Here is a 25510-nt window from a genome sequence, read left to right on the forward strand (position 1 = left end):
TGCATGGAAAACCCAGAGGACTGTACACCATGTGATCGGGAGATGTGTCTAAAATGCACCTCATTTATCCTCTCCTGGTGCTCCTGTTCACCATTCCAGCCACGCTACTTAGAATCTCCCCACTTGGAGAATCAGCACATTTAAACTTCTGTTTCACACATTTTGCAAATTGTGAGGAGGATGAACGGGAAGAGGGGGAACCAATGAGAGAAGAGTTGTAGGGGTTTGGACGGGCACATATCACTCTAATTTCCCATTAAGAATAAGAATTAAAGAAAGGCTCAGCCTGCCTCGCCGGAGCCAAAATAGGGCCTGAAGCAATCCTGCGGGTTTGAGGCCAGCTCACAAAAGAGCAACTTAAAAAATGGAGCTCAGGGTCACTGCAATTCACAAACCTGCAGAGTTATAAATGAAAACTAACGTCCAAAAATATGTTGAGGTAAGGCAAAGAAGAGGATCTGAATGCAAGACAGAATTGCAAGAAACAGATTTCAAGAGATAGATTGGACTCGGCTTTAACGCACATGAAAAGCGGCAGAATTTCGACAATGATGCAGTTGGCCCAAAAGGGCGTATGCGTTTTTTCCTGATTATATCCAGGAAAAAACGCATACGCACTTTATGGGCAACGAAGCAAGCAAGCAATGCAAATGTGCACAACAAAGAAGTCTCACTTCCCACCGGTCAAAAGGGCCATCCTAAAAAATTGTAAAAACCAGAAATGCAGGACAGACCATGGAGAACAGGGAGCCTTTATACGCTGATGGGCAGTGTGTGAACTGCCGAGAGCCACTCTGGAGAAGTGTATGGTGGTTCCTAAATCATCTAAAAAACAGAGCTACAGAGCATAGGACACTTCCAATCATGGGAGTATATCTAGGGAAGTCTAAAAATCAACAAGACACAAGCACACCACAGTTTAGGGCTACTCTGTTTACAAGAACCTCAACTTCAGTACACCTTAAATATCCCAGGAAAGAGAACAATGGATAAAGAAGATGTGGTACTTATGTACAATGGAATATCTCTTCACCATGAAATCAATGTAATAAGGCTAGTAGAAGGATAAAGAGTGGATTTAGGTCCGATAATACTACTTGAAATAAGTCAAACAGAAAAAGAAACATATCATAAGATATCACTTATAGAGGGAGGGTAAATATGGCTGCACAAGAAATGAATTACAGAACAGAACAGTGTCTCACATTTAGAAAACACACTTATGTCAGCTTAAGGGGAAAGGAGAGGTGGGGTGATGCATAAAACCAGAGTTTGAAATTAGCACAGATACCGTTCAATAAACCAAATAGGTATTAGACAAGATCTACACCTTGCTCAATGAACTGGCCTCAACACACCCTATACACTGCAGAGAAATATATCTGAGTAATAAGAATCTTAAAACCCATGTATTGATATATCTCCATAAGGGAATCAAGTGTGTGCAGAGCGGCACAAACACAGCAGTGAAAATGAGCTAAACCCCATTATAGAAATAAATTTTAAAAACAAAACGCTGAAACAATGAAAGAGAGAAAAATTCTTACAAAATTCGCTCAGGGGCTGTGATGCAACCTGGATTGACCACATATAAACCCACAGCTGGATAAGACATAAGGCTGGACACTTGGGGCTGACAGGATTGGTGAGCTTTGGTGAGCAACTGCCGAAAGTTTAATGCAATACTTCATGCTACTCAGTCCAAGGGTCCCAACACTCCAGGTTGAAGGGAATCTTCCTACAGCTAAACCATGCTTGGGAAACCCAGCGACTGGTATACCATATGATCGGGAAAGGTTTCTAAAACGCACCTCATTTTTCCTCTCCTGGGGCTCCGGATCGACATTCCAGCCGCTTTACTAACAACATCCCCACATGGAGTCAATGCCTTTAAGTTCTGGTATCGCACAGTCTGCAGTTAGTGCAGAGGATGAATGGGAATAGGGGGAACCAGTGAGAAACTAGCTGTAGCGGTTTCAATGGGCACATGTCACTCTAATATCACATCAGTAAGAAGAATTAACCAAAGGCACAGCAAGGTGCCCCAGAAGAAAAATAGGGCTTCAAGGAATCCTGTGGTTATGGGGCAAGACCACAAAAATAAGAGCTAAAAAATGGAGCTAAGGGCCACTGCAATTCAAAAACCTGCAGAGTTATAAAGGCCAACTATTTTTAAAAAATATATTGAGGTAAGGCTATGAAGAGGCATTGAAAGCAAGGCAGAATTGCAGGAAACCGATTTCAGGAGGTAGACTGGAATTGCATTGAAAACATATGAAGAGAGTCAGAAACTCGACAATGATGCACATGGCCAAAAAGGGCGTATGTGTTTTTTCCTGAATATATTCAGGAAAAAACGCATACGCACTTTTTGGCCAACCAAGCAAGCTTGCAAAGGAAATCTGCACTACAATGAAGTCTCACTTCCACCTGGTCAAAAGGGCCATCTGAAAAAAGTGTAAAATCCATAAAGGCACGACAGGCCATGGAGAACTGGGAGCCTTCTTATGCTGATGGGCGGGATGTAAATTGCCAACAGCCACTCTGGAGAAGTGTATGGTGTTTCCTGAAACATCTAAAAAAAAAAGCAACAGAACCTAGGGCACTTCCACTTATGGTCCTATAGCTTAGGGAAATTAAAATCAAAAAGACACAGCCACCCCAAAGTTTGGGACGGCTCTGTTTACAAGAACCTCGTTAACGGTACAAGTTCAATATCGCAGAAAGTGAAAAATGGATAAAGAACTTGTGGTACTTACGTACAATGCAATATCACTCAGCAATGAAATCTATGTCATCAGGCCTGTAGCAGCATAATGAGTGGATTCAGGTATGATGATTCGAACTGAAATAAGTCACACAGAAAAGAAACATCATAAGGTATCACTAATACACAGAATGTGAACTTGGCTACACATGAACTGAATTACAAAACAGAAAAGTGTCTCAAGTTTAGAAAACCAACTTACGCTTGCTTAACGGGGAAGGTGAGTTGGGGTGCTGCATAAAACCAGAGATTGAAATGAGCACAGATAAAGTTCCTTAAGCCAAATATGGAATAGACAAGAGCTACTCCTTGCTCAACGAAATGGACTCAACACCGCATATTAAACGCCTAAGAATGTACCTGACTAGTAAGTATCTTAAAACCTATGGATTGCTATGTCTCCAAAAGAGAATCAAGCATGTGTACAGGGGCATAAACGCAGCAGTGATAGGATTGGAGAGGATCGGTGAGCAAATGAAGACCCTTTGAAGTCATATTGCATGGTACCCATTCCACGGGATTCAACTACCCAGGTTTAAGGTATTCTTCCTTCAGCTAAAACATGCATGTGGAACCTAGAGTATGATCAACCATGTGATCGGGAGACGTGTTCAAATATGTCTCAGATTTCGTACCCTGGTACTCGGGTGCAACATTCCAGATGCTTTACTAACACTCTCCCGACTTGGAGAGTCATTCCCTTTAACCTCATGTTTGGCCCAGTTTGCAATTTCTGCGGAAGATGAACAGGAATAGCGAGAACCAATGGAGACTAGCTGGAGGTGTCTGGACGGGCAAATTTAACTCTCATTTCCTATCAGGAAGAGGAATTAACCAAAGGCTCAGCGTGCCATGCCAGAACCAGATTAGGGCTTGAAGCCATCCTGCGGTGTTGCGGCCAGGTCACAAGAAAGCGAGTTGAAGAAAGGAGCTCAGGGGCACTGTAATTCACAAACCTGCAGAGTTATAAATGACAGCTATCGTCCAAAAATAGACTGAAGTAAGGCTGCCAAGAGGACTTGAAAGCGGGGCAGAATTGCAGGAAACCGATTTCAGGAGGTAGACTGGAATTACATTGAAAGCATAGGAAAAGAGGCAGAACGTCCACAATGATGCACTTGGCCAAAAAGGGCGTATGCGTTTTTTCCTGAATATATTCAGGAAAAAACGCATACGCCCTTTTTGGCCAACCAAGCAAGCTTGCAACGGAAATCTGCACTACAATGAAGTCTCACTTCCCCCCGGTCAAAAGGGCCATCTGAAAAAAGTGTAAAATCCAGAAAGGCAGGACAGGCCATGGAGAACTGGGAGCCTTGTTATGCTGATGGGCGGGATGTAAATTGCCAACAACCACTCTGGAGAAGTGTATGGTGTTTCCTGAAACATCTAAAAAACAAAGCAACAGAGCCTAGGGCACTTCCACTTATGGTCCTATAGCTTAGGGAAATTAAAATCAAAAAGGCACAGCCACCCCAAAGTTTGGGACGTCTCTGTTTACAAGAACCTCGTTTACAGTACAAGTTCAACATCGCAGAAAGTGAAAAATGGAGAAAGAAGTTGTGGTATTTACTTACAAAGCAATATCACTCAGCAATGAAATCTGTGTCATCAGGCCCTTAGCAGCACAATGAGTGGATTCAGGTATGATGACTCTAACTGAAATAAGTCACACAGAAAAAGAAACATCATAAGATATCAGTAATACACGGAATGTAAACTTGGCTACACAGGAACTGAATTACAGAACAGAACAGGGTCTCAAATTTAGAAAACCAACTTATGCTTGCTTAAGGGTAAAGGTGAGTTGGGGTGCTGCATAAAACCAGAGATTGAAATGAGCACAGATAAATTTCCTTAAGTCAAATATGGAATAGACAAGAGCTACTCCTTGCTCAACGAAATGGACTCAACACCGCATATTAAACGCCTAAGAATGTACCTGACTAGTAAGTATCGTAAAACCTATGGATTGCTATGTCTCCAAAAGAGAATCAAGCGTGTGTACAGGGGCATAAACACAGCAGTGATAGGATTGGAGAGGTTCGGTGAGCAAATGAAGACCCTTTGAAGTCATATTGCATGGTACCCATTCCACGGGTTTCAACTACCCATGTTTTAGGTATTCTTCCTTCAGCTAAAACATGCATGTGGAACCCAGAGTATGATCAATCATGTGATCGGGAGACGTGTTCAAATATGTCTCAGTTTTCCTCCCCTGGTACTCGGGTGCAACATTCCAGACGCTTTACTAACACTCTCCCCACTTGGAGAGTCAGCGCCTTTAACCTCCTGTTTGGCCCAGTTTGCAATTTCTGCGGAAGATGAACAGGAATAGCGAGAACCAATGAGAGGCTAGCTGGAGGTGTCTGGACGGGCAAATTTAACTCTCATTTCCCACCAGGAAGAGGAAATAACCAAAGGCTCAGCATGCCGTACCGAAACCAGATTAGGGCCTGAAGCCATCCTGCGGTGTTGCGGCCAGCTCAAAAGAAAGCGAGTTGAAGAAAGGAGCTCAGGGGCACTGTAATTCACAAACCTGCAGAGTTATAAATGACAGCTATCGTCCAAAAATAGACTGAAGTAAGGCTGCCAAGAGGACTTGAAAGCGGGGCAGAATTGCAGGATACCGATTTCAGGAGGTAGACTGGAATTGCATTGAAAGCGTAGGAAAAGAGGCAGAACGTCCACAATGATGCACTTTGCCAAAAGGGCATATGCGTTTTTTCCTGAATATATTCAGGAAAAAACGCATACGCCCTTTTTGGCCAACCAAGCAAGCTTGCAACGGAAATCTGCACTACAATGAAGTCTCACTTCCCCCCGGTCAAAAGGGCCATCTGAAAAAAGTGTAAAATCCAGAAAGGCAGGACAGGCCATGGAGAACTGGGAGCCTTGTTATGCTGATGGGCGGGATGTAAATTGCCAACAACCACTCTGGAGAAGTGTATGGTGTTTCCTGAAACATCTAAAAAACAAAGCAACAGAGCCTAGGGCACTTCCACTTATGGTCCTATAGCTTAGGGAAATTAAAATCAAAAAGGCACAGCCACCCCAAAGTTTGGGACGTCTCTGTTTACAAGAACCTCGTTTACAGTACAAGTTCAACATCGCAGAAAGTGAAAAATGGAGAAAGAAGTTGTGGTATTTACTTACAAAGCAATATCACTCAGCAATGAAATCTGTGTCATCAGGCCCTTAGCAGCACAATGAGTGGATTCAGGTATGATGACTCTAACTGAAATAAGTCACACAGAAAAAGAAACATCATAAGATATCAGTAATACACGGAATGTAAACTTGGCTACACAGGAACTGAATTACAGAACAGAACAGGGTCTCAAATTTAGAAAACCAACTTATGCTTGCTTAAGGGTAAAGGTGAGTTGGGGTGCTGCATAAAACCAGAGATTGAAATGAGCACAGATAAATTTCCTTAAGTCAAATATGGAATAGACAAGAGCTACTCCTTGCTCAACGAAATGGACTCAACACCGCATATTAAACGCCTAAGAATGTACCTGACTAGTAAGTATCGTAAAACCTATGGATTGCTATGTCTCCAAAAGAGAATCAAGCGTGTGTACAGGGGCATAAACACAGCAGTGATAGGATTGGAGAGGTTCGGTGAGCAAATGAAGACCCTTTGAAGTCATATTGCATGGTACCCATTCCACGGGTTTCAACTACCCATGTTTTAGGTATTCTTCCTTCAGCTAAAACATGCATGTGGAACCCAGAGTATGATCAATCATGTGATCGGGAGACGTGTTCAAATATGTCTCAGTTTTCCTCCCCTGGTACTCGGGTGCAACATTCCAGACGCTTTACTAACACTCTCCCCACTTGGAGAGTCAGCGCCTTTAACCTCCTGTTTGGCCCAGTTTGCAATTTCTGCGGAAGATGAACAGGAATAGCGAGAACCAATGAGAGGCTAGCTGGAGGTGTCTGGACGGGCAAATTTAACTCTCATTTCCCACCAGGAAGAGGAAATAACCAAAGGCTCAGCATGCCGTACCGAAACCAGATTAGGGCCTGAAGCCATCCTGCGGTGTTGCGGCCAGCTCAAAAGAAAGCGAGTTGAAGAAAGGAGCTCAGGGGCACTGTAATTCACAAACCTGCAGAGTTATAAATGACAGCTATCGTCCAAAAATAGACTGAAGTAAGGCTGCCAAGAGGACTTGAAAGCGGGGCAGAATTGCAGGATACCGATTTCAGGAGGTAGACTGGAATTGCATTGAAAGCGTAGGAAAAGAGGCAGAACGTCCACAATGATGCACTTTGCCAAAAGGGCATATGCGTTTTTTCCTGAATATATTCAGGAAAAAACGCATACGCCCTTTTTGGCCAACCAAGCAAGCTTGCAAAGGAAATCTGCACTACAATGAAGTGTCACTTCCCCCCGGTCAAAAGGGCCATCAGAATAAAGTGTAAAATCCAGAAAGGCAGGACAGGCCATGGAGAACTGGGAGCCTTGTTATGCTGATGGGCGGGATGTAAATTGCCAACAGACACTCGGGAGAAGTGTATGGTGTTTCCTGAAACATCTAAAAAACAAAGCAACAGAGCCTAGGGCACTTCCACTTATGGTCCTTTAGCTTAGGGAAATTAATATCAAAAAGACACAGCAACCCCAAAATTTGGGACGGCTATTTTACAGGAATCTCTTCTACGGCACAAGTTAAATATCCCAGAGAGCAAATAATGGATAAAGAAGTTGCGGTACTTATGTACAACAGAATACCACTCAGCAATGAAATCTATGTCACCAGGCCCGTACCAGCATAATGAGTGGATTGAGGCACGATGATTCTAAGTGAAATAAGTCACACAGAAAAAGAAACATCATAAGGTATCACTAATACACGGAATGTGAACTTGGCTACACATGAACTGAATTACAAAACAGAACAGGGTCTCAAGTTTAGAAAACCAACTTATGCCTGCTTAAGGGGGAAGGTGAGTTGGGGTGCTGCATAAAAGCAGAGTTTGAAATTAGCACAGATACCGTTCCATAAGCCAAATATGTAATAGACAAGAGCTACCCCTTGCTCAACGAAATGGATTCAACAATGAGGTATCACCTCACACCTGGTAGAATAGGCATCATTGAAAATCTACAAACAGAAAATGCTGGAAAGGGTGTGGAGAAAAGGAACCCTCTCCCACTATTGTTGGGAATATAAATTGATACAGTCATTTTGGAGAACAATATGGAATTTCTTAAGAAACTAACAATAGAATTACCATATGATACAGCAATCCCAGTACTGGACATATACCCAGACAAAACCATAAATCAAAAAGAGTCATTCACCGCAATGTTCATTGCATCACTATTTACAATATCGAGGTAATGGAAGCAACCTAAATGCCCACAGACAGACGAATGCATAAAGCTGTGGTACATATATAAAATGGAATATTACTAAGCCATGAAAAGGAATGAAATTGGGTCATTTGTAGAGACATCGATGGATCTAGAGACTGTCATACAGAGCGAAGTAAGTCAGAAAGAGAAAAACAAATCTTGTATATTCATGCATATATGTGGAACCTAGAAAAACTGTACAGATTAACCATTTTGCAAGGCATAAATAGAGCAACAGATGTAGACAACAAACGTATGGACAACAAGGGGGGAAAGCTGTTGGGGGGTGGTGGTGGGAGGAGTTGAGAGACTGGGATTGGCATGTATACATTTATATGTATAAAATAGATAACCAATAAGAACCTGCTGTATAAAAATATAAAATAAAATTCAAAATTAAAAAGAAATAAAATTTAAAAAATAAAACAGAAAAAACAATTATTCCCTGCACATACATGTATTTATATGAATAAATTATTCCCATGCTTATATCTGTAAATACAAAAAAGAGGAATAAAATCTACCTTGAACCAAAAACGAAAAAGAGAAAAAAAACACAGAACCCACCAGTTACACAGAGGAAAACCGTATCAGGGCACTTGCTCCAGTTGTAAACAATTCTGAAGTTGGTCAGTGGTGGGGAATCGTCTCCCATTCAGCCAGCAGCCCCCACGCAACAAGCGTCCTCATTGCAAAGCTGGGGCACCGTGCCGAGGCATCTGTGAGTAAACGTGAGCTGAGCCCCAGGCCAGTTGCTGCTGAACTATTCCCACCCGTCCCAGGTAAAACACCTGAATATATACAAGGACTTGAAAGCCTAGAGGAAGGGCCATAGAGCCACACGAGTGACAGCATGCCGGCCGACTTGGTGCCTGCAGGCCAGCCAGGATGGTCCTGGCCCTGGGTGCTCTTCTGGAAGATTTCCATTTCCCTGCCTGAGATACCCGTCCTGTCCCTGCCCCCACTGCTTTTTTCCTTCCTCACCTCTGCCCAGGGAGAAATTCCAGCAGCAGGTATGGGTGACACATCCTCTTCTTTAGCAGGTGGCAGCCTGGCAACTGCTGCAGAAAGTCCAGCAGAGCCCCACTCACACTGGGCCACCCACAAAGCCGTGGCCTCTCACTCCCTCCCACCAGCCCAGCCCCGAGACTGCTGACAGGGCAGAGAAAATGGCGTCAGGCACGGCTGCAGGGGCTCTTGCTGCCTGGAGTGGTATTTATATTGATCTCAACCCAGGCACACCTGGGGAGGGCTGGCCGGCACGGTAAGGCTGCCCAGGTCAGCCAATCATCACCCCTCAGGGGCTCACAGTTGCAGAAAATGGAACTTGCTGAACCGGCCAGGTCCAAGGAACAGGTGTGGGCTCCTGAGAGTCAGGATAGACAAGGGGCTGCAGCTTTGGCTTGTTTTCTAATCATTTTATCTGGCCCATGAGTGGGAGACAACTTCAAGAAAACCCTCTCCTAATGAGAGGAACCCAGGAGTCAGGGAGAGGAGGGGTGGGTGGTGGTTGGAGACAGAGGCCTGGTGCCCCGGGTGCAGTGGAAGTCTCTGGAAGACCAGGTGGAGGGAGGCCTCACAGAGTGATGCCCAGGGTCACAGACCTGTCGCAGCTGCTGTTTGTTAGTTCAAGTCCTGCTCTGAGGTGCTCTGTGTCAGCTCTGAGCGACAGGTGAGCTGGGGGTGCTCTGCAATGAGGGCTATGTGCACAGTTCCTGTGTGCCCAGCCCTGCCACGGTACCTGCAAGGGTAGCTCTGTATCCTGGGAGGGGCCTGACCACGAGAGCCCCGTGGGCTGGGGTGGGGGTGGGGTACCTGCCCAGGTGAGCTCCATATTCTGGGATTGGTCTGACCACGAGAGCCCCATGGGCTGCTGGGGACCTGGTAAAGGATGTCAGGACAGTCAGTGAAGCCACCGAGGATATACCTCCAGTTGCTCCTAATTCCTACACCCTGCTGGTCATTCTACCAACCACCAGGACATGGTATTCTGTATTAGTCTTCAATGATGCCTTCTTTTGTATTCCATTAGTCCCAGAGTCACAAGAAATTTTGGCTTGTGAGTGGCAGGACTCAACATACAACTAAAACAATACTTCCGGGCCGTCTGGCCCCAAGGGTGCAAAAAATTCCCACACCATCTTTGGGGAAAGCTTAGCTAAAGACCTAAAAGTTCTACCTCTGGAAAAGGAAACCCTCCTTCAATATGCAGACGACATTCTGATCACCAGCCCTACTAAGGAGGCCTCTGAACTACCAAGCCAATAAAGGATAGAAGTTGTCCAAGAAAAAGCTCAAATATCACAGACTGCGGTGACCTGCCTGGGCTTCATTCTCACAGAAGGTCAGAGAAGCCCATCCCAGGAAAGGGAAGAAACCATTTTCAGCCTTACCCCTTTCTAAAACTAGAAGACAGCTTAGGGGTTCCTGGGGAGGCCAGGGTTTGCTGCTTCTGGATCCCTAACTACAGTCTACTAGCTGGGCCTCTATATGAAACACTGAAAGGAAAAGATGATGATCCTTTTGAATAGAATCCAGAAGTGGCCTTTCAAGAATGGAAAGAGCAGTCAATTCAGACCCTTACCCTGGAACTCCCTAATTTAGCTAAACCCTTTGACCTTTACATTCCCGGTGAAAGGTGAATCGCCATTGGAGAATTAGTGCAAAAACTGGGACCACTTGAAATGGAACAATGCAAGAATGCCATCCAGGTAGGATAAACTACGGTCACTAAGGGGCTTGGCCCACTGCCACATCTGGCCAAGATACTGACGGTATCTAAAAACCTGGAAATCAGCAGCCGAAAAGGCCACCTCCCTCCTAAGGGAAAAGGACCCCACGTGGTGATCTTAACCACCAACCATGCCCTGAAGTTGCAGGGTTCGCTCCGTGGGCACACCGACCTCGAGTGAGGAGGCCCTCCAACTCCAACATCCAGAGAGATAACCGGGGGCAACAGGGCACCATGACGACTCGTGTGAACATCACTTGACCTGGAGTTTCTCTCATAAAACAACAAGAGTGTGTCCCAAAAGAGTAGACTACTGCTTGCAGGACTTACTGCACCCAGAGGGGAGCTAATAATCTTGGCGGGGGAACAGTATACCACACTGTCACCATAGAAAAGCCTACAGACACCGTGATGATGGTGACCAATAAGACCGGCTGGACTCCTGTTTACTTCAAAAGGCTGTTGACTCAGTAGCCATCATGGTCCTTGATCACCACTGACCCTGGACTGTCTGGGAGTTGAGCGGGCAGGGCTCTGACACCTGGTGCTGTTTGTACGTTAATTCAGGGGCCTAACTGAAGAAAGCGCAGACTACTGGTCAGAGCATCTAGGCTGGCAGAGACGGTCAGCCTAAGGTGGCCGAACAAATGTGGGGCGGGGTGAAACCGGCCCCCACAGCGTCTCTGCACATCTCTTTCCTGGACCCTTAAAGGTCATTAGAATCTATAACACTTCCAATGCTGGTGCTCAGGTGGACGAGCAGGGAGGCAGGGGTCCTGGGGACAATCAACGTCACCGGGAGGCTGCTGGGGAGAAGCTCTGACCCTCGCCCCAGGGTATGAGGGCTCCCAACTCAGCACTCAGCAGTTACAGAAGAAGGGTCTGCACCCTCAGCACTCCAAGAATGAGGAACGGGACAAAAGGCAGAGGAGGGGTTTGTCCCCAGCAAAGCCCATTAAAAATCCCTGGGAGATAAAAATAGAATCTGGGCAATAAAGTCAAGTCTAACCTTTTTTATCCTTTGTGCTTTGTCTAATTTCACGTGCTCCTAGGGTCCCGCATGCAGAGGTTCCACACCCGGCACTTCAGACCAGATTTCCTAGTGCAGAATGGCTGGGTCGACACCTCAGCTCCTGGGGCCCAGTGCAGACTCCACGATATAGAGCCTGAGCTACAGCCAACCCGGCCCTCGAGAGCTCCGCCGCCTCCCTCCCTCCCACTGACTCTGACAGGATCTCTACACAGCATCCCAGCCCACAGCCCACGGGGTAGTGCATGCTCTCACCTCTCCATTCTCTGATCAAAATATAAAGTTTCCTTTGCTTGTGAACCAAACTCAGTCTCGATCTGTTGGCCCCAATGACACTGGGCAGGGGGACACTTGTTGGGGTCCACTCTGGAGGATCAGTAACAGAAATTGAGACTATTGTAACCTCAATGAACAGATGTGTGAGCCAAACTGTAGTTAACATAGAACAGTGTATCAGGCTCGGGTAAAATAAGATGTTTTTAACACTTCCATTTGATATTTCCATCACTTTTTATAAGCAAGTTCAGTGAAAAGGTTTGTCTTATTTGTCAGGTCAATATTAGAGAAACGAAGTGATTTCTTTCCAAGGATGTACAGCTAATAATCTTGGTTAAACCTTCAATCTTGTTTTAAATGCTTTTCCATTGAAAATGATACCTCTCTTTCAGCTCCCCCATTTCTGAGAAGTATAAAATCTTATAATTTATTATTACCAAAGGGGAAAGGTGGGAGGAGGGATAAATTAACAGTTTGGAATGAACACATACACACTGCTATGTATAAAATAGATCATCAACAAGGAACTACTGTATAGCACAGGGAACTACACTCAACATTTTGCAATAACCTATAAGGGGAAATAATCTGAAAAAGAATAGATATTTTTATTGACATCATCTATCAATGACAGTTAAAGTGTAGCCTAAGGGAAGCTGGTGGTGAGTGCTTCTGACCCTGAAGACTTCAATCATCTAAAGTTTGGACTCTGCCTACTTCCCAAGGCCCTTAATGAACATATGTGTAGCTGTAGCTTAAAAAATTCCCCAGTTTGGGTTTCGGGGAGACACTGATTTTGAAAAAGCCCTGGTGTTCTCCTTACATGAATGGGACTCTTCCTACTGCTAAAACATGTCTGTCACACCCAGAGGATGGTATACCGTCTGATCGGGAAGAGTTTGGAAAAGGCATCTCATCTCCTCATCTCCTGGTGCTCGGGTTCACCCCTCCAGCGTCTTTACTAACAGTCTCCCCACTTGGAGATGTCAGCACTGTCAACATCCTGTTGCGTACAGTTTGGAATTTGTCCAGAGGATGAAGCGGAAGGATGAGGAACAATGAGAGACAAGTCCTAGGTGTTCAGACAGGCACATGTCACTCTAATTTCCAATCAGGAAGACGAATTGACCAAAGGCTAGGGTTGCCCATGGAAACAGTATAGGGCTTGAGGAAATCCCGCTGCTTTGTGGCCAGTTCCCATAAACACGAGTTGAACAATGGAACTCAGGGGCAGTAAAATTCACAAAACTGCAGAGTTGAAAATATCCATCACTGAAAAATGTCTTGAGGAGAGTCAGAGAAAAGGACTTGTAAGCAAGGGAGAATGGCAGGAAAGGGATTTGAGGAGGTAGAAAGGACTCGCCATTAAGCACAAGAAAAGGAGCTGAACATTGCCAACATTGCAGTTGGCCAAAAAGGGTGTATGCGTTCTTTTCTGTATATATTCAAGAAAAGGGCATACACTTTTTTAGCCAACCAAACAGGTGGGCACTGGAAGTCAATACTACAAAAGATATCACTTCGCATCAGTCAGAAGAGCCATCCTCATAAAGCGTAAACAACAGAAATGCAGGACAGGGCAACGAGAAGAGGGAGCCCTGTGAGACTTATAGTGGAAATGTATATTGCCAACGGCCATTCTGGAGAAGTGTATTGTGTTTACTAAAGCATCTAAAAAATGAGCTACAGAGCATAGGGCACTTGCACTCATGGGCGTATATCTTGGGAAAAACAAAAATCGAGAGGACACAGGCACCCCAATGTTTACCCCCTCTCTGTTTAAAAGATCCTCGACTAGGATATAACTTAAATGTCTCTGGAGGGAAAAAATGGATAGAGATGTGGTACTTAGGTAGAGTGGAATATTATTCAGCCTGGAAATCAATGAAATATGGCCAGTTGTAACAACTCCGGAGGAGTTACGTATGATCATTCTAAGTGACAGAATTCAAAAAGAAAAAGACACATATCATAAGATATCACTTAAAGGTGGAATCCAAAATGGCTACACATGAAATAAATTACAAAACAAAAACATAGTCAAATATGTAGAAAACACGCATAAGGCTGCTAAACGGGAAAGGTGGGGAGGGGTGAGGCATCATCCAGGAGGTTGAAATTAGCAAAGATACCATTCCAAATACCAAACTGATAATCAACAAGGCCTACACGGTAGCTAAAAGAACTGCACTCAGCACACTCAAGTCACCGGAAAAGAATATATACGACTGGTAAGAATCTGAAAAAGAATTTATTGATGTCTCTCTGTACGTGAATCAAGTGGATGTACAGCAGCAAGAAACAGAGCTTTGAAAATCAGCTGTAACCAATATAGTAATAAATTGAAAAAAATAAACGACAGAGAGACAGAGAAAACCTCTTACAACTTTTCCTCAGGGACGGTGATGCAACATGGATTGAACACATCTAGACCCACAGCAGGATGAGACATAAGGCTGGAAACTGTTTGCGCTAAGAGAAATGTGAGGTTGGGTGAGGAAATGCACACCCTTTAAAGTAATACTACCTGGTACCCATTCAATGGGTCCCAAATCTGCAGGTTCAAGGGATCTTCCTACAGCTAAAACATGCATGGAAAACCCAGAGGACTGTACACCATGTGATCGGGAGATGTGTCTAAAATGCACCTCATTTATCCTCTCCTGGTGCTCCTGTTCACCATTCCAGCCACGCTACTTAGAATCTCCCCACTTGGAGAATCAGCACATTTAAACTTCTGTTTCACACATTTTGCAAATTGTGAGGAGGATGAACGGGAAGAGGGGGAACCAATGAGAGAAGAGTTGTAGGGGTTTGGACGGGCACATATCACTCTAATTTCCCATTAAGAATAAGAATTAAAGAAAGGCTCAGCCTGCCTCGCCGGAGCCAAAATAGGGCCTGAAGCAATCCTGCGGGTTTGAGGCCAGCTCACAAAAGAGCAACTTAAAAAATGGAGCTCAGGGTCACTGCAATTCACAAACCTGCAGAGTTATAAATGAAAACTAACGTCCAAAAATATGTTGAGGTAAGGCAAAGAAGAGGATCTGAATGCAAGACAGAATTGCAAGAAACAGATTTCAAGAGATAGATTGGACTCGGCTTTAACGCACATGAAAAGCGGCAGAATTTCGACAATGATGCAGTTGGCCCAAAAGGGCGTATGCGTTTTTTCCTGATTATATCCAGGAAAAAACGCATACGCACTTTATGGGCAACGAAGCAAGCAAGCAATGCAAATGTGCACAACAAAGAAGTCTCACTTCCCACCGGTCAAAAGGGCCATCCTAAAAAATTGTAAAAACCAGAAATGCAGGACAGACCATGGAGAACAGGGAGCCTTTATACGCTGATGGGCAGTGTGTGAACTGCCGAGAGCCACTCTGGAGAAGTGTATGGTGGTTCCTAAATCATCTAAAAAACAGAGCTACAGAGCATAGGACACTTCCAATCATGGGAGTATATCTAGGGAAGTCTAAAAATCAACAAGACACAAGCACACCACAGTTTAGGGCTACTCTGTTTACAAGAACCTCAACTTCAGTACACCTTAAATATCCCAGGAAAGAGAACAATGGATAAAGAAGATGTGGTACTTATGTACAATGGAATATCTCTTCACCATGAAATCAATGTAATAAGGCTAGTAGAAGGATAAAGAGTGGATTTAGGTCCGATAATACTACTTGAAATAAGTCAAACAGAAAAAGAAACATATCATAAGATATCACTTATAGAGGGAGGGTAAATATGGCTGCACAAGAAATGAATTACAGAACAGAACAGTGTCTCACATTTAGAAAACACACTTATGTCAGCTTAAGGGGAAAGGAGAGGTGGGGTGATGCATAAAACCAGAGTTTGAAATTAGCACAGATACCGTTCAATAAACCAAATAGGTATTAGACAAGATCTACACCTTGCTCAATGAACTGGCCTCAACACACCCTATACACTGCAGAGAAATATATCTGAGTAATAAGAATCTTAAAACCCATGTATTGATATATCTCCATAAGGGAATCAAGTGTGTGCAGAGCGGCACAAACACAGCAGTGAAAATGAGCTAAACCCCATTATAGAAATAAATTTTAAAAACAAAACGCTGAAACAATGAAAGAGAGAAAAATTCTTACAAAATTCGCTCAGGGGCTGTGATGCAACCTGGATTGACCACATATAAACCCACAGCTGGATAAGACATAAGGCTGGACACTTGGGGCTGACAGGATTGGTGAGCTTTGGTGAGCAACTGCCGAAAGTTTAATGCAATACTTCATGCTACTCAGTCCAAGGGTCCCAACACTCCAGGTTGAAGGGAATCTTCCTACAGCTAAACCATGCTTGGGAAACCCAGCGACTGGTATACCATATGATCGGGAAAGGTTTCTAAAACGCACCTCATTTTTCCTCTCCTGGGGCTCCGGATCGACATTCCAGCCGCTTTACTAACAACATCCCCACATGGAGTCAATGCCTTTAAGTTCTGGTATCGCACAGTCTGCAGTTAGTGCAGAGGATGAATGGGAATAGGGGGAACCAGTGAGAAACTAGCTGTAGCGGTTTCAATGGGCACATGTCACTCTAATATCACATCAGTAAGAAGAATTAACCAAAGGCACAGCAAGGTGCCCCAGAAGAAAAATAGGGCTTCAAGGAATCCTGTGGTTATGGGGCAAGACCACAAAAATAAGAGCTAAAAAATGGAGCTAAGGGCCACTGCAATTCAAAAACCTGCAGAGTTATAAAGGCCAACTATTTTTAAAAAATATATTGAGGTAAGGCTATGAAGAGGCATTGAAAGCAAGGCAGAATTGCAGGAAACCGATTTCAGGAGGTAGACTGGAATTGCATTGAAAACATATGAAGAGAGTCAGAAACTCGACAATGATGCACATGGCCAAAAAGGGCGTATGTGTTTTTTCCTGAATATATTCAGGAAAAAACGCATACGCACTTTTTGGCCAACCAAGCAAGCTTGCAAAGGAAATCTGCACTACAATGAAGTCTCACTTCCACCTGGTCAAAAGGGCCATCTGAAAAAAGTGTAAAATCCATAAAGGCACGACAGGCCATGGAGAACTGGGAGCCTTCTTATGCTGATGGGCGGGATGTAAATTGCCAACAGCCACTCTGGAGAAGTGTATGGTGTTTCCTGAAACATCTAAAAAAAAAAGCAACAGAACCTAGGGCACTTCCACTTATGGTCCTATAGCTTAGGGAAATTAAAATCAAAAAGACACAGCCACCCCAAAGTTTGGGACGGCTCTGTTTACAAGAACCTCGTTAACGGTACAAGTTCAATATCGCAGAAAGTGAAAAATGGATAAAGAACTTGTGGTACTTACGTACAATGCAATATCACTCAGCAATGAAATCTATGTCATCAGGCCTGTAGCAGCATAATGAGTGGATTCAGGTATGATGATTCGAACTGAAATAAGTCACACAGAAAAGAAACATCATAAGGTATCACTAATACACAGAATGTGAACTTGGCTACACATGAACTGAATTACAAAACAGAACAGTGTCTCAAGTTTAGAAAACCAACTTACGCTTGCTTAACGGGGAAGGTGAGTTGGGGTGCTGCATAAAACCAGAGATTGAAATGAGCACAGATAAAGTTCCTTAAGCCAAATATGGAATAGACAAGAGCTACTCCTTGCTCAACGAAATGGACTCAACACCGCATATTAAACGCCTAAGAATGTACCTGACTAGTAAGTATCTTAAAACCTATGGATTGCTATGTCTCCGAAAGAGAATCAAGCATGTGTACAGGGGCATAAACGCAGCAGTGATAGGATTGGAGAGGATCGGTGAGCAAATGAAGACCCTTTGAAGTCATATTGCATGGTACCCATTCCACGGGATTCAACTACCCAGGTTTAAGGTATTCTTCCTTCAGCTAAAACATGCATGTGGAACCTAGAGTATGATCAATCATGTGATCGGGAGACGTGTTCAAATATGTCTCAGATTTCGTACCCTGGTCCTCGGGTGCAACATTCCAGATGCTTTACTAACACTCTCCCGACTTGGAGAGTCATTCCCTTTAACCTCATGTTTGGCCCAGTTTGCAATTTCTGCGGAAGATGAACAGGAATAGCGAGAACCAATGGAGACTAGCTGGAGGTGTCTGGACGGGCAAATTTAACTCTCATTTCCTATCAGGAAGAGGAATTAACCAAAGGCTCAGCGTGCCATGCCAGAACCAGATTAGGGCTTGAAGCCATCCTGCGGTGTTGCGGCCAGGTCACAAGAAAGCGAGTTGAAGAAAGGAGCTCAGGGGCACTGTAATTCACAAACCTGCAGAGTTATAAATGACAGCTATCGTCCAAAAATAGACTGAAGTAAGGCTGCCAAGAGGACTTGAAAGCGGGGCAGAATTGCAGGAAACCGATTTCAGGAGGTAGACTGGAATTACATTGAAAGCATAGGAAAAGAGGCAGAACGTCCACAATGATGCACTTGGCCAAAAAGGGCGTATGCGTTTTTTCCTGAATATATTCAGGAAAAAACGCATACGCCCTTTTTGGCCAACCAAGCAAGCTTGCAAAGGAAATCTGCACTACAATGAAGTCTCACTTCCCCCCGGTCAAAAGGGCCATCTGAAAAAAGTGTAAAATCCAGAAAGGCAGGACAGGCCATGGAGAACTGGGAGCCTTGTTATGCTGATGGGCGGGATGTAAATTGCCAACAACCACTCTGGAGAAGTGTATGGTGTTTCCTGAAACATCTAAAAAACAAAGCAACAGAGCCTAGGGCACTTCCACTTATGGTCCTATAGCTTAGGGAAATTAAAATCAAAAAGGCACAGCCACCCCAAAGTTTGGGACGTCTCTGTTTACAAGAACCTCGTTTACAGTATAAGTTCAACATCGCAGAAAGTGAAAAATGGAGAAAGAAGTTGTGGTATTTACTTACAAAGCAATATCACTCAGCAATGAAATCTGTGTCATCAGGCCCTTAGCAGCACAATGAGTGGATTCAGGTATGATGACTCTAACTGAAATAAGTCACACAGAAAAAGAAACATCATAAGATATCAGTAATACACGGAATGTAAACTTGGCTACACAGGAACTGAATTACAGAACAGAACAGGGTCTCAAATTTAGAAAACCAACTTATGCTTGCTTAAGGGTAAAGGTGAGTTGGGGTGCTGCATAAAACCAGAGATTGAAATGAGCACAGATAAATTTCCTTAAGTCAAATATGGAATAGACAAGAGCTACTCCTTGCTCAACGAAATGGACTCAACACCGCATATTAAACGCCTAAGAATGTACCTGACTAGTAAGTATCGTAAAACCTATGGATTGCTATGTCTCCAAAAGAGAATCAAGCGTGTGTACAGGGGCATAAACACAGCAGTGATAGGATTGGAGAGGTTCGGTGAGCAAATGAAGACCCTTTGAAGTCATATTGCATGGTACCCATTCCACGGGTTTCAACTACCCATGTTTTAGGTATTCTTCCTTCAGCTAAAACATGCATGTGGAACCCAGAGTATGATCAATCATGTGATCGGGAGACGTGTTCAAATATGTCTCAGTTTTCCTCCCCTGGTACTCGGGTGCAACATTCCAGACGCTTTACTAACACTCTCCCCACTTGGAGAGTCAGCGCCTTTAACCTCCTGTTTGGCCCAGTTTGCAATTTCTGCGGAAGATGAACAGGAATAGCGAGAACCAATGAGAGGCTAGCTGGAGGTGTCTGGACGGGCAAATTTAACTCTCATTTCCCACCAGGAAGAGGAAATAACCAAAGGCTCAGCATGCCGTACCGAAACCAGATTAGGGCCTGAAGCCATCCTGCGGTGTTGCGGCCAGCTCAAAAGAAAGCGAGTTGAAGAAAGGAGCTCAGGGGCACTGTAATTCACAAACCTGCAGAGTTATAAATGACAGCTATCGTCCAAAAATAGACTGAAGTAAGGCTGCCAAGAGGACTTGAAAGCGGGGCAGAATTGCAGGATACCGATTTCAGGAGGTAGACTGGAATTGCATTGAAAGCGTAGGAAAAGAGGCAGAACGTCCACAATGATGCACTTTGCCAAAAGGGCATATGCGTTTTTTCCTGAATATATTCAGGAAAAAACGCATACGCCCTTTTTGGCCAACCAAGCAAGCTTGCAAAGGAAATCTGCACTACAATGAAGTGTCACTTCCCCCCGGTCAAAAGGGCCATCAGAATAAAGTGTAAAATCCAGAAAGGCAGGACAGGCCATGGAGAACTGGGAGCCTTGTTATGCTGATGGGCGGGATGTAAATTGCCAACAGACACTCGGGAGAAGTGTATGGTGTTTCCTGAAACATCTAAAAAACAAAGCAACAGAGCCTAGGGCACTTCCACTTATGGTCCTTTAGCTTAGGGAAATTAATATCAAAAAGACACAGCAACCCCAAAATTTGGGACGGCTATTTTACAGGAATCTCTTCTACGGCACAAGTTAAATATCCCAGAGAGCAAATAATGGATAAAGAAGTTGCGGTACTTATGTACAACAGAATACCACTCAGCAATGAAATCTATGTCACCAGGCCCGTACCAGCATAATGAGTGGATTGAGGCACGATGATTCTAAGTGAAATAAGTCACACAGAAAAAGAAACATCATAAGGTATCACTAATACACGGAATGTGAACTTGGCTACACATGAACTGAATTACAAAACAGAACAGGGTCTCAAGTTTAGAAAACCAACTTATGCCTGCTTAAGGGGGAAGGTGAGTTGGGGTGCTGCATAAAAGCAGAGTTTGAAATTAGCACAGATACCGTTCCATAAGCCAAATATGTAATAGACAAGAGCTACCCCTTGCTCAACGAAATGGATTCAACAATGAGGTATCACCTCACACCTGGTAGAATAGGCATCATTGAAAATCTACAAACAGAAAATGCTGGAAAGGGTGTGGAGAAAAGGAACCCTCTCCCACTATTGTTGGGAATATAAATTGATACAGTCATTTTGGAGAACAATATGGAATTTCTTAAGAAACTAACAATAGAATTACCATATGATACAGCAATCCCAGTACTGGACATATACCCAGACAAAACCATAAATCAAAAAGAGTCATTCACCGCAATGTTCATTGCATCACTATTTACAATATCGAGGTAATGGAAGCAACCTAAATGCCCACAGACAGACGAATGCATAAAGCTGTGGTACATATATAAAATGGAATATTACTAAGCCATGAAAAGGAATGAAATTGGGTCATTTGTAGAGACGTCGATGGATCTAGAGACTGTCATACAGAGTGAAGTAAGTCAGAAAGAGAAAAACAAATCTTGTATATTCATGCATATATGTGGAACCTAGAAAAACTGTACAGATTAACCATTTTGCAAGGCATAAATAGAGCAACAGATGTAGACAACAAACGTATGGACAACAAGGGGGGAAAGCTGTTGGGGGGTGGTGGTGGGAGGAGTTGAGAGACTGGGATTGGCATGTATACATTTATATGTATAAAATAGATAACCAATAAGAACCTGCTGTATAAAAATATAAAATAAAATTCAAAATTAAAAAGAAATAAAATTTAAAAAATAAAACAGAAAAAACAATTATTCCCTGCACATACATGTATTTATATGAATAAATTATTCCCATGCTTATATCTGTAAATACAAAAAAGAGGAATAAAATCTACCTTGAACCAAAAACGAAAAAGAGAAAAAAAACACAGAACCCACCAGTTACACAGAGGAAAACCGTATCAGGGCACTTGCTCCAGTTGTAAACAATTCTGAAGTTGGTCAGTGGTGGGGAATCGTCTCCCATTCAGCCAGCAGCCCCCACGCAACAAGCGTCCTCATTGCAAAGCTGGGGCACCGTGCCGAGGCATCTGTGAGTAAACGTGAGCTGAGCCCCAGGCCAGTTGCTGCTGAACTATTCCCACCCGTCCCAGGTAAAACACCTGAATATATACAAGGACTTGAAAGCCTAGAGGAAGGGCCATAGAGCCACACGAGTGACAGCATGCCGGCCGACTTGGTGCCTGCAGGCCAGCCAGGATGGTCCTGGCCCTGGGTGCTCTTCTGGAAGATTTCCATTTCCCTGCCTGAGATACCCGTCCTGTCCCTGCCCCCACTGCTTTTTTCCTTCCTCACCTCTGCCCAGGGAGAAATTCCAGCAGCAGGTATGGGTGACACATCCTCTTCTTTAGCAGGTGGCAGCCTGGCAACTGCTGCAGAAAGTCCAGCAGAGCCCCACTCACACTGGGCCACCCACAAAGCCGTGGCCTCTCACTCCCTCCCACCAGCCCAGCCCCGAGACTGCTGACAGGGCAGAGAAAATGGCGTCAGGCACGGCTGCAGGGGCTCTTGCTGCCTGGAGTGGTATTTATATTGATCTCAACCCAGGCACACCTGGGGAGGGCTGGCCGGCACGGTAAGGCTGCCCAGGTCAGCCAATCATCACCCCTCAGGGGCTCACAGTTGCAGAAAATGGAACTTGCTGAACCGGCCAGGTCCAAGGAACAGGTGTGGGCTCCTGAGAGTCAGGATAGACAAGGGGCTGCAGCTTTGGCTTGTTTTCTAATCATTTTATCTGGCCCATGAGTGGGAGACAACTTCAAGAAAACCCTCTCCTAATGAGAGGAACCCAGGAGTCAGGGAGAGGAGGGGTGGGTGGTGGTTGGAGACAGAGGCCTGGTGCCCCGGGTGCAGTGGAAGTCTCTGGAAGACCAGGTGGAGGGAGGCCTCACAGAGTGATGCCCAGGGTCACAGACCTGTCGCAGCTGCTGTTTGTTAGTTCAAGTCCTGCTCTGAGGTGCTCTGTGTCAGCTCTGAGCGACAGGTGAGCTGGGGGTGCTCTGCAATGAGGGCTATGTGCACGGTTCCTGTGTGCCCAGCCCTGCCACGGTACCTGCAAGGGTAGCTCTGTATCCTGGGAGGGGCCTGACCACGAGAGCCCCGTGGGCTGGGGTGGGGGTGGGGTACCTGCCCAGGTGAGCTCCATATTCTGGGATTGGTCTGACCACGAGAGCCCCATGGGCTGCTGGGGACCTGGTAAAGGATGTCAGGACAGTCAGTGAAGCCACCGAGGATATACCTCCAGTTGCTCCTAATTCCTACACCCTGCTGGTCATTCTACCAACCACCAGGACATGGTATTCTGTATTAGTCTTCAATGATGCCTTCTTTTGTATTCCATTAGTCCCAGAGTCACAAGAAATTTTGGCTTGTGAGTGGCAGGACTCAACATACAACTAAAACAATACTTCCGGGCCGTCTGGCCCCAAGGGTGCAAAAAATTCCCACACCATCTTTGGGGAAAGCTTAGCTAAAGACCTAAAAGTTCTACCTCTGGAAAAGGAAACCCTCCTTCAATATGCAGACGACATTCTGATCACCAGCCCTACTAAGGAGGCCTCTGAACTACCAAGCCAATAAAGGATAGAAGTTGTCCAAGAAAAAGCTCAAATATCACAGACTGCGGTGACCTGCCTGGGCTTCATTCTCACAGAAGGTCAGAGAAGCCCATCCCAGGAAAGGGAAGAAACCATTTTCAGCCTTACCCCTTTCTAAAACTAGAAGACAGCTTAGGGGTTCCTGGGGAGGCCAGGGTTTGCTGCTTCTGGATCCCTAACTACAGTCTACTAGCTGGGCCTCTATATGAAACACTGAAAGGAAAAGATGATGATCCTTTTGAATAGAATCCAGAAGTGGCCTTTCAAGAATGGAAAGAGCAGTCAATTCAGACCCTTACCCTGGAACTCCCTAATTTAGCTAAACCCTTTGACCTTTACATTCCCGGTGAAAGGTGAATCGCCATTGGAGAATTAGTGCAAAAACTGGGACCACTTGAAATGGAACAATGCAAGAATGCCATCCAGGTAGGATAAACTACGGTCACTAAGGGGCTTGGCCCACTGCCACATCTGGCCAAGATACTGGCGGTATCTAAAAACCTGGAAATCAGCAGCCGAAAAGGCCACCTCCCTCCTAAGGGAAAAGGACCCCACGTGGTGATCTTAACCACCAACCATGCCCTGAAGTTGCAGGGTTCGCTCCGTGGGCACACCGACCTCGAGTGAGGAGGCCCTCCAACTCCAACATCCAGAGAGATAACCGGGGGCAACAGGGCACCATGACGACTCGTGTGAACATCACTTGACCTGGAGTTTCTCTCATAAAACAACAAGAGTGTGTCCCAAAAGAGTAGACTACTGCTTGCAGGACTTACTGCACCCAGAGGGGAGCTAATAATCTTGGCGGGGGAACAGTATACCACACTGTCACCATAGAAAAGCCTACAGACACCGTGATGATGGTGACCAATAAGACCGGCTGGACTCCTGTTTACTTCAAAAGGCTGTTGACTCAGTAGCCATCATGGTCCTTGATCACCACTGACCCTGGACTGTCTGGGAGTTGAGCGGGCAGGGCTCTGACACCTGGTGCTGTTTGTACGTTAATTCAGGGGCCTAATTGAAGAAAGCGCAGACTACTGGTCAGAGCATCTAGGCTGGCAGAGACGGTCAGCCTAAGGTGGCCGAACAAATGTGGGGCGGGGTGAAACCGGCCCCCACAGCGTCTCTGCACATCTCTTTCCTGGACCCTTAAAGGTCATTAGAATCTATAACACTTCCAATGCTGGTGCTCAGGTGGACGAGCAGGGAGGCAGGGGTCCTGGGGACAATCAACGTCACCGGGAGGCTGCTGGGGAGAAGCTCTGACCCTCGCCCCAGGGTATGAGGGCTCCCAACTCAGCACTCAGCAGTTACAGAAGAAGGGTCTGCACCCTCAGCACTCCAAGAATGAGGAACGGGACAAAAGGCAGAGGAGGGGTTTGTCCCCAGCAAAGCCCATTAAAAATCCCTGGGAGATAAAAATAGAATCTGGGCAATAAAGTCAAGTCTAACCTTTTTTATCCTTTGTGCTTTGTCTAATTTCATGTGCTCCTAGGGTCCCGCATGCAGAGGTTCCACACCCGGCACTTCAGACCAGATTTCCTAGTGCAGAATGGCTGGGTCGACACCTCAGCTCCTGGGGCCCAGTGCAGACTCCACGATATAGAGCCTGAGCTACAGCCAACCCGGCCCTCGAGAGCTCCGCCGCCTCCCTCCCTCCCACTGACTCTGACAGGATCTCTACACAGCAGCCCAGCCCACAGCCCACGGGGTAGTGCATGCTCTCACCTCTCCATTCTCTGATCAAAATATAAAGTTTCCTTTGCTTGTGAACCAAACTCAGTCTCGATCTGTTGGCCCCAATGACACTGGGCAGGGGGACACTTGTTGGGGTCCACTCTGGAGGATCAGTAACAGAAATTGAGACTATTGTAACCTCAATGAACAGATGTGTGAGCCAAACTG

This window comes from Stenella coeruleoalba (genome assembly GCF_951394435.1).
Source record: "Stenella coeruleoalba genome assembly, chromosome: 6".
NCBI classification, from domain to species: domain Eukaryota; kingdom Metazoa; phylum Chordata; class Mammalia; order Artiodactyla; family Delphinidae; genus Stenella; species Stenella coeruleoalba.